Source organism: Astatotilapia calliptera, unplaced genomic scaffold (assembly GCF_900246225.1).
Source record: "Astatotilapia calliptera unplaced genomic scaffold, fAstCal1.2 U_scaffold_55, whole genome shotgun sequence".
NCBI classification, from domain to species: Eukaryota; Metazoa; Chordata; class Actinopteri; order Cichliformes; family Cichlidae; genus Astatotilapia; species Astatotilapia calliptera.
In genome coordinates, this window is record NW_020535795.1 from 81,804 (window position 1) to 96,876 (window position 15,073).

General features: G+C 41.3%; 1 long non-coding RNA gene across 1 annotated transcript; it reads left to right on the plus strand.

Annotated features, from left to right (window-relative positions):
* Nucleotides 1-7,675: 7,675 nt before the first annotated feature.
* On the plus strand, nucleotides 7,676-10,893 carry LOC113018289 (uncharacterized). The gene is made up of 3 exons (XR_003271747.1): nucleotides 7,676-7,737; nucleotides 7,956-8,024; nucleotides 10,824-10,893. It is a non-coding gene; the product is annotated as an uncharacterized LOC113018289 (long non-coding RNA).
* The last annotated feature ends 4,180 nt before the right edge of the window (nucleotides 10,894-15,073 follow it).

Sequence of the window (15,073 nt, forward strand, 5' to 3'; positions counted from 1 at the left end):
CTGTGTCTAAAGCTTGATACCCCAGTTTTGATCAAACTAGGTGGGGTTTTGGGTTTGATGTAAAGTAGATGCCAAAACGTTCTAATGTCAAATACTAACTTTAATATTAGGCACACTTTTAAAGATTGACCCAGACAACTCAGGAACTAAACATTTCCTGAAATTTCACTCATATTAAAATATAGAAAATAAATCCTGTTTAATAATATACACAAAAAAATAAAAAGCCTTTGTAATTAGTATTACATAAATCAAAGTTATATTTTCACCAGTTCATTAACTCCGTTAGTCATGTCCTAAAGAGACCGATTTTAGACCAGTGTACAGGCTACAATGTTAATCAAATCAAATATCAATGTGACTTAAGACTTAAATCTAGTATTTTAAATATATCACGTAAACGTCACACTAAATAAACTCACATGTGAGCCCACTTTCACTCTCATACTTGTTCAAAATGTTGTGAGCCTGTTAGTTGCTCACTCTGACACGGCTGTGAAGCACCTCGCTTCACACAGGTGCTGCACCACTGCTCACTGTTACTGCTTCACTGTTTCACATGGGAGCTGGAGCTTATTTAGGTGCTCATGGTGAGAGGTCGGCTACACCAGTTTATCACAGGACAGTTAGAAATGTGACTAAATCTTTCAACAAAGTCGCCAAGAACTAGAAAGCTTGTAATCATTTTTCCTGTTGTTGTTTGTGTTCAGACTTTAAACCAGAGCCAGACGCCATCTACTCTTTACTGAAGTAGTCGACCAGTCCAACCACTGCTGTCCTCCTGCTGGTCTCTAACTGGTTCATCCCAGCACCTCAGACCAAAGCACATCCATATATTGATTTTCCATGGATTTAGATTAAAATGATTCAAAAATTCAAATACCATATGAGGATTTTATCTAAGTAAGTTTTAAATGTATTTTGCTGCAGTGAAAAACAGTATAAATATGTTAATGTGTTTCATGGACACAGTAGGTTCACTTTTTATATTTTAAGTATGATTCAAGCACCTTGTTCTTGTTCCCGCAGCAACTATTTAATTTCTCTGCGTGAATAATAAACCTTTGCTCTCACTTATTTTCCTCGTGTGGTTCTGTGGGTTTCACCGAGATGTCTGATGGAAAAACTGACTTGGTCGTGGCTAACCGACCCACATATCTTTTCATTGCAGAAAAGAAAACAAGCATTAAACCACAGCAGCAGAAACTATTCAACGGCTTTAAATAATGCAGCAAAGCTTCATCTCTGACAGAGAGATTTTACTTTGATGTTTTACAGTAAGTCACACTGAAACCAGCAGGCAGCTGCTGACATGGCTTTTTAAAAATTTATTATTTAAACTGGTCAAATAAAAACAGAACATCTTGAAAAGTCTTTGATAATAATGAATATAAAATAATTTTATTTTGTTAACCTTACTGAGTGTTCATTTATTGTTACTCCACCTGGGAAACATTCACAGAGTCACACTCAGAGCTTTAACATAAGGAGCTGGAGTGTTTAGAGATGAACTACAAACTGATGAACATGTGACTCAGACTGGACAGGCTCATCTCCTGAACCAGCTCAGAGACCCTCCTGTTGCACCTCAGTGAGTTACAGCAGAAATGATTGATGCCAATGCTGCTATTGATCTTAGATTGATACTAGAGTGATAGCACAGTGCTAGTCCATAAGTTCAGTATATAGCACACTTAGAAGTGTTCAGTAAATATGTTTCAATGAAAAAAAAACATAGAGAGTCTGGGCCTGAGTCCATTCAGCTTGTGATAGTCCAGCTGTTGATCAGCACCATGGACAGCACTCACACACATTGATATTCAAGCTTATGTTTTAAACTCACACCATCTTCTTCAACTGGACCAGCACTGGTGTAAAATAGATTGTGAGTTGCCAAAGTAACATAAAGCAAGTAACTTTTAAATATGTAATATGATTAGCAAAGAGTATTTTACAACTTAAATGTTTCTGTACATAGATTGTATTTGAGCCCTGGAACAGACTGGAGACCTGTCCAAGGTGTACCCGCCCTCTCGCCCTAAGACAGTTGGGATAGGCTCCAGCTCCCCCCACGACCCTGAAAAATGGATGGCTGGATGATTGGATTGTATATGCCATCTTATACACACATATTTAAATGAAGGGAATCTTTATCAACAGTGACATCAAACACAACTTTTTCATTCAATACAATATGTTTATACTTAATAAAAAGTTATTATCTTAATGTCTTTTAATCCAACTATGACAGCATCACTGATGATCTGCTTGTATCCATGTTAGTAAGTAAAGTCCAACATCTCCCTCTAGTGGTCACATATAAACATGTGTGAGGATGGTGTTCATGTAAAATGTGAATCATAGTGTTCCAGTCAGTCATCAGTGTGTCTCTGCACAGCTGTAATTAAAATGTGTTCAGAGGGCCTCAGTGTCTGAATGGTTCCAGTTCAGCTCCATAACAGCAGGGTCCCTGGTTTGATTCCTGTGTTTCAGCTCATATCTGCCTCTCTCACTGAGGGGGACGTACATACACACACACACACACACACACACACACACACACACACACACACACACACACACACACACACACACACACACACACACACACACTGACACCTCACTGTCCTTGAACCAATAGAAAGCTGGTGCTCAGAGGAAGAGGGCGGGCTTTACTTGGTGTCAGTGACAGAAATGAAAAGAAGCTCAAATGAGTGAGAAGGACGATGAAGGAAACATCTGTGCTGTGTCTGCTCTGTAAGTAGAATCTCTGTGTTTGTTTGAATTCTTGTACTTTGACTGTCTGCTCTCCTGATAACTGATGATGGAGGAGAAGACATGAAAAACAAATCAGGCTGAATTCAAGTTCAAACACCACGAGGACCAACTGCAGGTCTGAACTGACTCTTTATCTTTGCTCAGGAGTCGAGGAAACACAGCAGGCAGTGAAAAGATCAAATCATTCACTCATTATATCAACACAGCTGCACAGTGGACACATGACTTTATGGGATTTACTTTTTTCAATCTTTTGTTGTCCAAACCTTATTGAAACATGTTACTGACATTAAATAAAAAACGAGCTCATAAATCTATGATACACGGACGAGTTTGTGGTTCTGTCAGCTGTTTGTGTGGAGTTGTTCTTTATTGTAGCCAAAAAACAAACAAACAAAAGAAAACTCACAGAAAATGGGAAACTGCAAATATTCAGTTCATAACACATTAATCCTACAAAATGAAAGAGAGTTAATAACATGCTTTGTTGTGTGATGACATTTTAAGTTCATGGTTAAAATATCAAGCATATAAGAGTGTATTTATTTAATTTTATTATTTATTTTGTTGAAAAAAAATAAAGGTGCTAAAAATAAACATGTTACTTGTAGTTTTGTCCCAGTAGAAGTGAACTAGACAGAAGTTTAGAAGTTTTTGTGTCAGAGCAGTCAAAGGGAGACAATCAGAGGAGGTTACGCAAAAGAGAGTGGACTCCTGTAGCTGAACTATTAGACACTGCAAAGCAGCGAATGTCGACCTGAACGCTGCTGCACTGAAGTTTGCTGCTTGTTGAGAAAGTGAGTGGCTATTTGGCAGAGCGAGCAGACTTTGAACAGCTAGTACAGCTAGTAAACTAGCTTCAAGATAGTTGCTCTCTCAGGACATTTCTTGGCCTGAATGGTTCGGGTACTACCCATGTATTCTGCAGTTGTTCCTGAGACTTTCTGCTCTGCTTCGGAGTTGAGGCCAGGTTACTGGAGTCCCCTCAACCTGACACCAGACTTTCCAAAGTACCACCCTGTTTTATTCCAATCTGTCTTCCTATACTTCTGCCAATCTGGTGATTCTGCTGGCTGGGAGCCGGGAGGGAAGAGAGTTCAGCAGTCTCACAGCCTGGTGGATGAAGCTGTTGGTGAGCCTGGTAGTGCGGGAGCGGAGACTTCTGTATCTCTTTCCAGAGGGCAGGAGGCTGAACAGACAGTGCGCGGGGTGGGTTGCATCGTTGACAATTGTGATGGCTTTGCGGGTGAGGCGAGTGGTGTAAATGTCTTGCAGGGAGGGGAGTGGTACACCAACTATCCTCTCAGCTGTTCTCACAATGCGTTGTAGATCTTTCCTGTTATAGTCAGTGCAGCTACCGCCCCACACAGTGATGCAGCTGGAGAGGATACTTTCAATAGTTCCTCTGTAGAATGTAGTCAGGATGGGTGGTGGAGCACTTGCCCGCTTGAGTTTGCGCAGGAAGTAGAGGCGCTGTTGTGCTTTCTTGGCCAGTGATGCTGTGCTGGTGGTCCAAGAGAGGTCCTCACTGATGTGCACCCCCAGGAACTTGGTGCTGCTCACCCTCTCCACCGCAGCGCTGTCGATGGTCAATGGGGGGTGACAGGTGTGGCCTCTCTGGAAGTTGACAATAATCTCCTTGGTCTTACTGACATTTAGCAGGAGGTTGTTGTCTCTGCACCACGTGGTCAGGAGCTCAACCTCTTTCCTGTAGTGGGTCTCATCGCCCTTGATGATGAGCCCCACCAGCGTTGTGTCGTCCGCAAACTTCACAAGGTGGTTGGAGCTGTAGGTTGGTGTGCAGTCATGTGTCAACAGGGTGAAGAGCAGTGGACTGAGCACACAGCCTTGTGGAGCCCCCGTGCTCAGGGTGATGCTGTTTGAGACCTTGTTGCCCACACGCACCGCTTGAGGCCTCTGGCTGAGGAAATCCAGCAGCCAGTTGCAGAGGGAGGTGCTGAGGCCCAGTCTGTCCAGTTTACAGATGAGTTGTTGTGGTATTATGGTGTTGAATGCTGAGCTAAAGTCTATGAACAGCATTCTCACATATGAGTCTTTCTTGTCCAGATGAGTTAGGGCTGGGTGGAGGGCAGAGCAGATTGCATCCTCTGTGGATCGTTTCGCTCTGTATGCGAACTGGTGTGGGTCCAGGGTGGGAGGTAAGGTGGATTTGATGTGTGACATGACTAGTCGTTCAAAGCACTTCATTATAATGGGTGTCAGTGCCACGGGGCGGTAGTCATTGAAACAGGCTGGGGATGGTTTCTTTGGCACAGGTATGATGGTGGCAGTCTTGAAGCATGATGGAACAGTGGCTTGCCTCAGGGAGGTGTTAAAGATGTCTGTGAAGACATTCTTCAGCTCCTCTGCGCAGTCTTTCAGCACACTACCAGGGATGTTATCTGGACCCGCTGCTTTCCGGGCGTTGATGGTGATGAGTGTCCTCTTCACGCTGGCAGCAGACAGGCACAGAGGCTGGTCGTGTGGAGGTTGTGGTGTTTTCTGTGGGCGTGTGTTGTTCTGTGCTTCAAATCGTGCAAAGAAGCTGTTCAGGTTGTTGAGCAGAGTGGTGTCGCTCTCACAGCTACGCGCTGCAGGCTTGTAGTCTGTAATAGCCTGGATGCCTTGCCATAGACTTCTTGCGTCCTTGCTATCATTGAAGTGGGAGGTTATCTTTATAAATGTTATAAAGTTATAAAGTTAAATTTAAAGTTGCATTTAAATTTGCTGCTACACTGTACAATACATATAATAATATTTATATTGTAATATCAGTTAACAGACACATTCAAGTTTAAATACTGTGTATTCATTGTGTTCATGGTGTGTAGTATTTCTATAAAGTCAAGTAACCAGAACTCCAGCATAACAGAAGATGTCAGGAACAGCTGCAGAATATATGGGTTGTGCCCGGGGCACTCAGCCCAGGAGCTATAAGTAGTTCATATGTCGGTCTCATTATTGACCCTAAGGAATTTTGATTTTCTGGGGGTAATTTAAGTTACACCATCTTGAGTTTAAATACATACTGTATTAAGAGAAAAGAACCCAGGGCCCCGGTCTACATCAGTATGAATATATGATAGATTGGCTACATTATGCTCACCTCAAATCAACCTGAGTGTCATTTCTCTTTAGTCCTGATCTCACTGCTGAGCTGCACAACAAACCAAGGTCAGTAACCTTCTTCTGTCACACATGAAACTCTTGGCTCTTGACAGATTCAGTCGCATCTTTTCTCCCTCCCGCTCATCTTATCTTCCCTGTTTGCGCTACTCATGTCCTTGTCTTGTCTACTCTAACCCTCAGAGAGTCTCTCTCTTGTTCTCTAAACCCTAAAAAATATGGATTATATCAACTGGTCTCTGAACGCGATTGACACCTTTTTATGGACGACAAGCCTGCGTTTTGGAGAGCCCAATTGTCCTGGTGGGATGTTTTCTGCCGGATACACGATGGATGGGTGGCAGCACTGGTGTGTGCCTGGTGGGACTGTCAATTTAGGACAGAAGATCTATACTTGTTCTGAACCGTGATAACAGGGTTCTTGCTGATCGGAGCTGGCTCGGCCCTGGCTTACTGATATTAAAGAAAGCTCTTATGGCTGTTCAAAACTCCACAAGGCTAGCCGCTATGATTGAAGCGATGGGAAGGGCCATGAGCACGTAGACGGTGCTTATTGAACATAAAATGGAAAGATCTTGGAGAAGCTCACGACTGTCATGTCTGTATGCAGGCAGGAAAAGGACCCAATATGCAGACTCGTAGAGGCAGAACTTAAACTCGAGGTCCACTGCATTATTGCAGGCATAAGTCAAAAACAGAACAAAACTAGGAGGGCTAGAAACTGAACTAGAACTAAAACACACAGCAGGTCTGAGGCTATGGAAGTTAATGACGTGACAATGAACAGAAGCAAGCACAGACAATAAATACAGAAGGTCTGCAGCCTGATCTCAAATATAAAACTGATTCAATTAAGCATTAATCACAGAATTATAAAAGTTTTAACAAAAATATTTCATATAACAAATCAAATATTTTTCATTTTAACCCTCACAGCTCGTCTGACTGTGAGTCCCAGCAGCTCTCAGTTCTTTGAAGGAGACTTTGTGTCTCTGAGCTGTGAGGAGGACGACAGCTCTGCTGGATGGACTCTGAGGAGAAACACAAGCAAAGGAAACATCACTCAGTGTGGAGATGGGTGGGGAACATCATTTAACTCTTCCTGTGACATCAGTTACATCGTTGAACGAGACAGTGGAGTTTACTGGTGTGAGTCCAGAGAGGGTCCCATCAGTAACATGGTTAACCTGACAGTCACTGGTAAGCTGAGTGTGTGGAGTTAGTGTTGATGAAGCTGTGTGTAAATGGATGAAATGCTGTAGTTTGTCTCTGTGTTGAGGTGGATCAGTGATCCTGCAGAGTCCTGTCCTCCCTGTGATGGAGGGAGATGACGTCACTCTGCTCTGTAAAACAAAGACCACTCCCTCCAACCTCACAGCTGCTTTCTATAAAGATGGCTCCCTCATCAGGAAGCAGCCTACAGGTCACATGACCATCCAGCATGTTTCCAGGTCTGATGAAGGCCTCTACAAGTGTGACATCAGCGCTCATGGAGAGTCTCCATCCAGCTGGATCACTGTCACAGGTGACACACTCACCTGTCTGTGTTTCTGCAGCTTTCAACATTCACAATGTGACGACAACTTAATGACTGTGTTTGCTTTATTTTAGGGGAACACACCACCACACCTCCACCTACATCCACACCTCCACCTACATCCACAGCTCCACCTACATCCACCTCTCATCCAGCTTTCACCTCCATCACTCTTCCTCGACCACTCTCTCTTCCTCTTCTCTCTCTGTTGTCATGTGTTGGATCCTCCTGTGTTGTGGTTCTACTGGTGTTACTGGTTCTGCTGGTGAGACGATGTGTTCACAGGATACCTGAAGGTGAGACTGACTCAGACTTTTTGATTTTAGATTTGAAGTTCATGTTAATCTACATGTTATAGTCTTTACATCAATAATGATTTGATGGTTTTGCATTGATGTTTGATCCCCATGGAAGTAACTCAACATTCTTTGTATATCATTTTTTTAAATTAAAATCCTAACTTTAGAGTTTTTAAGTAAAACATGTTGCTGTTGAATTTGGATCATTTCACCAGATCAAGATGAACCTGTAGAAGATGACATCACGTATGGTGACATCCAAATATCAACCAATCGAACTCGAGGTAATTCTGGGTGTTTTTGTTACAAGATTCTTTAATGGTTGTACAGATGTTGTTGTTGTTTTTTTATGAAATGCTTTATATCATACTTCAGAAAAGTTTGAGCTTTTGATTCTGTGCACAGACATTTTATGGCTTATTAAAAATAAAGTTATTTGAGGACACTGTGGAGCATGTAAAAATGTAGATGGATGAAACGCTCCCATTTTCTTTCAAGAGTTCTGGAGAAAGTGATCTATATACAGTTGCAGGCCCACCTTGATTTTGATCTAAAAGGCTGAGGCCCCTCCTCCCTATTCGAGCTCCTATTTATTTATGCTCCAGAGAGAACCGTGCGGTCCAGTTCCAAACTTATGTTATCTATTTCATGGTCTAAACTTAAAACTCACAGCAACAGAGCCTTCTGTGTGGCAGGTCCCACACTCTGTAATAGTCTGCCTCTAAATATTAGATCTGTACATTTCTTGGATTTCAGCACGAGGTAACCCACACATTGTTGTTTTAGTTCTTTCTATTGTCTTATTGTTTTATTGTCTTCTTTTTTATATTTAATTGCAAAATTGTTGTACATTTTACTTTTTTCGTTGCATTTTAGTTTGCAAAGCACTTTGTGCAGCATGAGCTTTTGGAAATGTGCTATATAAACAAGCTTGACCTTGACCTTGATTTAAGGTCACATGCTAATGGCTACGTTAGATACAAAGCCCCAAGTAGAGAGAGTAAAAATTCTAAAGCTGTAGCTAAAATGACCACCAATCACATGGCCTCTGATCAGGATTTGATGGTCATCTGTGTAAAATGCAGACCTGAAGTTTAGTCATACAAACTTTGATATACATTAGACTCAATCTATAACATATACAGGCAGGGATTTACGTCTTTTGACTGTTGATCCTCATCACTGAGTTTCCCTGAACAACAAAGTGTGCATAAACAAAACTTGCATATTCAAAACTGTGAAACCATTTTCCTTGATAAAACCCCTCTCCTCAAATATAGATTCAACAATATGATTATAGGTTAAAGACTTGCCTTCATAAACTCATTGTTTTAATATGATCATTTAATATAAAACAAATTCCACAAATATTTTGACCAAACAACTTCAGAGATCTCATTGATAAGACTGACCACACTTTAAGACTGGGATGGTAGAGGAGGTCGCCCACTAATCAGAAGGTCGGGTGGAAGGACTGGATCCCCAGTCTGGATGCCAAATAACTTTGGGCAAGATAATAACCCCAAGTTGCTCTCCGATGGAGTATGAATGTGCATGAATGTTAGATAGAAGAACACAAATAGAAACATCATAAGGAAAAAGTGTTTGTGTGAATGGGTGAATGAGGCAAGTTGTGTAAAGTGCTTTGAGTGCTCGGTGTAGAAAAGCTCTATATAAGAATCATTTACCATTTATCATCACCACAATAACCGTTGCCCCTCCCCTTTTACTCCAAGCAAGCATCATCAGACTCGACTGTCTACTTTAATGAGATCCCAGTGTTTGCGCTTCCTCTTGGAGGGAGTACAAATATGAAACATCTGCAATTTTCTTTGGGCACGCTGGACCTTAACAAATAACAGACTCATCCAGAGGTCTGCATCAGTGTATTCATGTTTTTGTGAGCGGCCGCTATATAAAAATATGAATTCAATTAAATTCAGTTATACTGCTCTGTGGCTTCAGTGCACACAGTTTGTTATCAGGGTGAAAGTGTTGTTAATATGAAGGGCATAAAAAGAGTTCTAACACCACAGCAGCTACTTCCTGTAGTTTAGTTTGAAGCTGATGACACTTCTCTGTTCTGGTGTGGGCAATGACACTGTTTATATTTTGAGAACTTGCACTGTGGTCAAGTCTCAGCCTGCACTGAAAAAGGTGCCAGCTCTGTGGTTGGTCATCATCAGCTCGTCATTTCTTGTTTCTCAGCAGAAGCATTGAGAAATGGAAAAAGAAAGACCATGAAAAGCTACAGCTATTTACAAACGTTACATACATAGGTCAATCTGCACACAGTCTTTTTAGCTGTGGTCTAACTGGTCTATGCTGTGTCTAAAGCTTGATACCCCAGTTTTGGTTCTATGAAAAGTACATACCAAAAACAGTTCTAATGTTTGCAGAGGCCAAACACCAACATTAATATTAGGCACACTTGCTTGGCAGTTAAATTAAAACAGGTCTAAAGAGCTGACCCAGACAACTCTTTAACACAACGACTGAACATTTTCTGAAATTTAAATCATATTAAAATGTATAGAAAATCAGCCTGTTAAATAATATATACAAACAAATAAAAAGTCCTTTAAAATCATTAAATTTATTAATTAATAACACATAAATCAAAGTTATATTTTCACCAGTTGTTCATTAACTCAGACAGCCATGTCCTAAAGAGACCGATTTTACACCAGTGTACAGGCTACAAGGTTAATTAAATCAAATGTGTCATGATATCTATGCGACTTAAGACTTAAAAGCTACTATTTTTAATATGTCATACAAAGGTCACACTAAATAAACCCACGTGTGAGCCCACTTTCACCCTCACACTTGCTTAAAATGTTAGTTGCTCACTCTGACACGGCTGTGAAGCACCTCGCTTCACACAGGTGCTGCACCACTGCTCACTGTTACTGCTTCACTGTTTCACATGGGAGCTGGAGCTGTTAATGGTGAGAGGTCGGCTACACCAGTTTATCACAGGACATTTAGAAATGTGACTAAATCTTTCAACAAAGTCACCAAGAACTATGAAGTTTGTAATGATGTTTCCTGTTGTTTGAAATGTGTTTGTTTGTGTTCAGACTTTAAACCAGAGCCAGAGACCATCTACTCTTCAGTGAAGTCCAACCACGGACGTCCAGCTGCTGGTCTCTAACTGGCCCCCAGCACCTGAGACCAGAAGACATCCACACATTAATTTTTCGCTGATATAAACTAAAATGATTCAAAACTTCAAAAATCATATGAGGATATATGTTTAGTTGAAAATTTAAATGTGTATTTGCTGCAGTGACAAAGAATATAAATATGTTAATGTGTTTCATGGCCAGAGCTTCACTGTTTATATTTAAGTGTGACTCAAACACCTTGTTCTTGTTCCCTCAGCTACTACTTAATTTCTGCGTGTGAATAATAAATCTTTGCTCTCACTTATTTTCCTCGTGTGGTTCAAAAGGAAATGAGTCACATATAAAGTCTGCTGCCGTCTACTGGTAACACTGAGCAATTCAATAGAGTTCGAGCCAAATATCACAATTATCTATGATATTGATAGAGAGAAAGACACATTTACATTCCAGCTCCAAGCAAAGCAGCTGCTTTTCACATGACAATACTTTGACAGTGTGATATCTTTCAATTGACTCCCGAGGTCATTTGTGTTTAACTGCTTTTTACCAAAATAATGGTTCCCAGAGTGGCAGCAGGGGTGTCTAACAAAGTTATGAAGGCAGTAAGGGGCTTCCACCAAATAAATACCGCATGTCTATAACTATATGTAGATTATCAGAGCTCCATTGTAGTTTCAGGTCATGATTCTGTCTTGTGATACAAAGACTTTTTCTGAATACATTGAATTTTAGCTCTGCAAATAATAAATCACTCTCCAAATTACTTAATGGCAATGTGGAGCAGGAAATGGGGTTTATCACTACTGTGTTGGGCTATTGTTGCACCACAAACTTGTAAATAAACCCACTGTATTACTCAAGACAGTCTGGGCCTGAGTCCATTCAGCTTGTGATAGTCCAGCTGTTGATCAGCACCATGGACAGCACTCACACACATTGATATTCAAGCTTATGTTTTAAACTCACACCATCTTCTTCAACTGGACCAGCACTGGCTTAAAATAGATTGTGATTTGCTAAAGTAATATCAAGAGAGCTGCAAGTAACTTTTAAAGATGTGATATGATTGACCGAGAGTATTTTAGAAGTTGAATAGTTCCATAAATGTATTGCATTTGCCATCTACAATAATAAGTGGAAGAAAAAGGATAAATGGAATTTCCTCCTGGAATCACTTTATGTTTAAAAACGCCTCTAGCATCCAGCGCACTGCTGAGCACTTTGTTCATATGTTATTAGAGCAGATGCATGAAGCACATGTCTAAATATAGATCTTTCTGTTGACTGTGTGTTTCGTCAAACATGGTGTAATTATTCTCTGGTGAAAAGTGCACTACGTTTTGAAATCACATCAACAAACCACAAACAACACCTGCCTAAACATTTGCCAACACATAGTTTCCATGTTATGACCTTAGAAATGGGAGCAGGGAGGAGCACAAAACAGGATTTCCTGAATTTCAGAAGAACACATAAATTTGAAAATCCAAAAAGTTCTGTAACACTCACACTCTCCACAACTTATTTAAGTACCATCTCAAAAATATGTGTAAATGAAGAGAATCTTTATCCACAGTGACACTGAGGTGCGACCGTGGCTCAAGTGTTGGCAGTTCATCTTGTAATCGGAAGATTGCTGGTTCAAGCCCCGGCTCGGACAGACCCGGTCGTTGTGTCCTTGGGCAAGATACTTCACCGACTGGTGGTGGTCAGAGGGCCCAGTGGCGCCAGTGTCCGGCAGCCTCGCCTCTGTCAGTGCACCCCAGGGCGGCTTGCCATCACCAGTGTGTGAATGGGTGGATGACTGAACATGTAAAGTGCTATACAAATACAGACCATTTACGATAAAAATTTTTATTTTCAATAGATACAGACATATTTATTATGTTAATGTCTTTTAATCAAACTATGACAACATCGTTGTTGATCTGCTTGTATCCATGTTAGTATGTAAAGCCCAACATCTCCCTCTAGTGGCCACATATAAACATGTGTGAGGATGGTGTTAATGTAAAATGTGAATCATAGTGTTCCAGTCAGTCATCAGTGTGTCTCTGCACAGCTGTAATTAAAATGTATTCAGAGGGCCTCAGTGTCTGAATGGTTCCAGTTCAGCTCCATAACAGCAGCGTCCCTGGTTTGATTGAACAATTGAACAAGTGAATTACCCACCTCTGTGTTTGAACCAATAGAAAGCTGGTGCTCAGAGGAAGAGGGCGGGCTTTACTTGGTGTCAGTGACAGAAATGAAAAAAAGCTCAAATGAGTGAGAAGGACGATGAAGGAAACATCTGTGCTGTGTCTGCTCTGTAAGTAGAATCTCTGTGTTTGTTTGAATTCTTGTACTTTGACTGTCTGCTCTCCTGATAACTGATGATGGAGGAGAAGACATGAAAAACAAATCAGGCTGAATTCAAGTTCAAAACACCACGAGGACCAACTGCAGGTCTGAACCTGTTAAACCTACATATATGGATCAGTACTTAAGGTTTGACTCTCATCATGCACTGGAGCACAAACTGGGTGTCATCAGGACGCTATAACACAGAGCGAACACCATCCCCACTGACAAAACGGCCAGAGAAGCAGAAGAACAGCACATCAAGAAGGCCCTGAGTAAATGTGGTTAAATTTCCTTGAAATGAAACTGAACCTGGACATGTTGTGGTATGTGGTTTAGTTGCATCAGTGGCAGTAATGGGTGATGGTTGACGTAGTTTTATCTATTTTTAAGTTTCATAAAGTTTCTTTTTTTCAAGTTACTAAGGGTGTTCAGTTATTGGAAAGAGGGCTCTACCCTCAGGTTGTTCGAGCTGTTTGTGTGGAGTTGTTCTTTATGTTCACCTCACATCAACCTGAGTGTCATTTCTCTTTAGTTCTGATCTCACTGCTGAGCTGCACAACAAACCAAAGGTCAGTAACCTTCTTCTGTCACAGTTTAAACCTGATAAATGCTCACTGATATAACCTGATTGGGTTCATGTTTCACAGCTGTAAAGTACAACAGATCATCAGTTTTTCATTGTAACCCTCACAGCTCGTCTGACTGTGAGTCCCAGCTCTCAGTTCTTTAAAGAGACTTTGTGTCTCTGAGCTGTGAGGAGGACGACAGCTCTGCTGGATGGACTCTGAGGAGAAACACAAGCAAACACAGAGGACTCAGTGTGGAGATGGGTGGGGAAAGGTGCTGGTTTTCATGTAAATCACTGTTTCCTACTGGACAGTGGAGTTTACTGGTGTGAGTCCAGAGAGGGTCCCATCAGTAACATGGTTAACCTGACAGTCACTGGTAAGCTGAGTGTGTGGAGTTAGTGTTGATGAAGCTGTGTGTAAATGGATGAAATGCTGTAGTTTGTCTCTGTGTTGAGGTGGATCAGTGATCCTGCAGAGTCCTGTCCTCCCTGTGATGGAGGGAGATGACGTCACTCTGCTCTGTAAAACAAAGACCACTCCCTCCAACCTCCCAGCTGCTTTCTATAAAGATGGCTGTCTTATTGGATGAGACTACAGGTCACATGACCATCCAGCATGTTTCCAGGTCTGATGAAGGCCTCTACAAGTGTGACATCAGCGGTCATGGAGAGTCTCCATCCAGCTGGATCACTGTCACAGGTGACACACTCACCTGTCTGTGTTTCTGCAGCTTTCAACATTCACAATGTGACGACAACTTAATGACTGTGTTTGCTTTATTTTAGGGGAAGACACCACCACACCTCCACCTACATCACTCTCTCCTCCTGTTCTCTCTGTGTTGTCATGTGCTGGATCAGTCTGTGTTTTGGTTCTACTGGTGTTACTGGTTCTGCTGGTGAGACGATGTGTTAACAGGAAACCTGAAGGTGAGACTCAGACTTAACATTTTTTACATGTGTTGGTTTCTTTACACATGTATTATGATTAACGTTGTTTTGTGCTTACATTGCATGCAAAAGTTGCCATCTTCAAGTTGTTACATCTTACATATATAAAATTAACAGTTCTGTGTCTGAATTGTAATTTTCAAAACATCACCATGGATTGTAATTGCAAAAACTGCCAGGCAGAAAGAAGAAAGAAAAAAAGAAAAGAAAGCTTCAATAGTGCAAACAACAGATAACAGTGGCAAAAACGTGGCAAAAACCTCCAGACGAAATAAACTTGGATGCTTCTCACCCAGCTTTGACAGCTGAGATAAACATTTGACTGACAGGGAAAAACTCT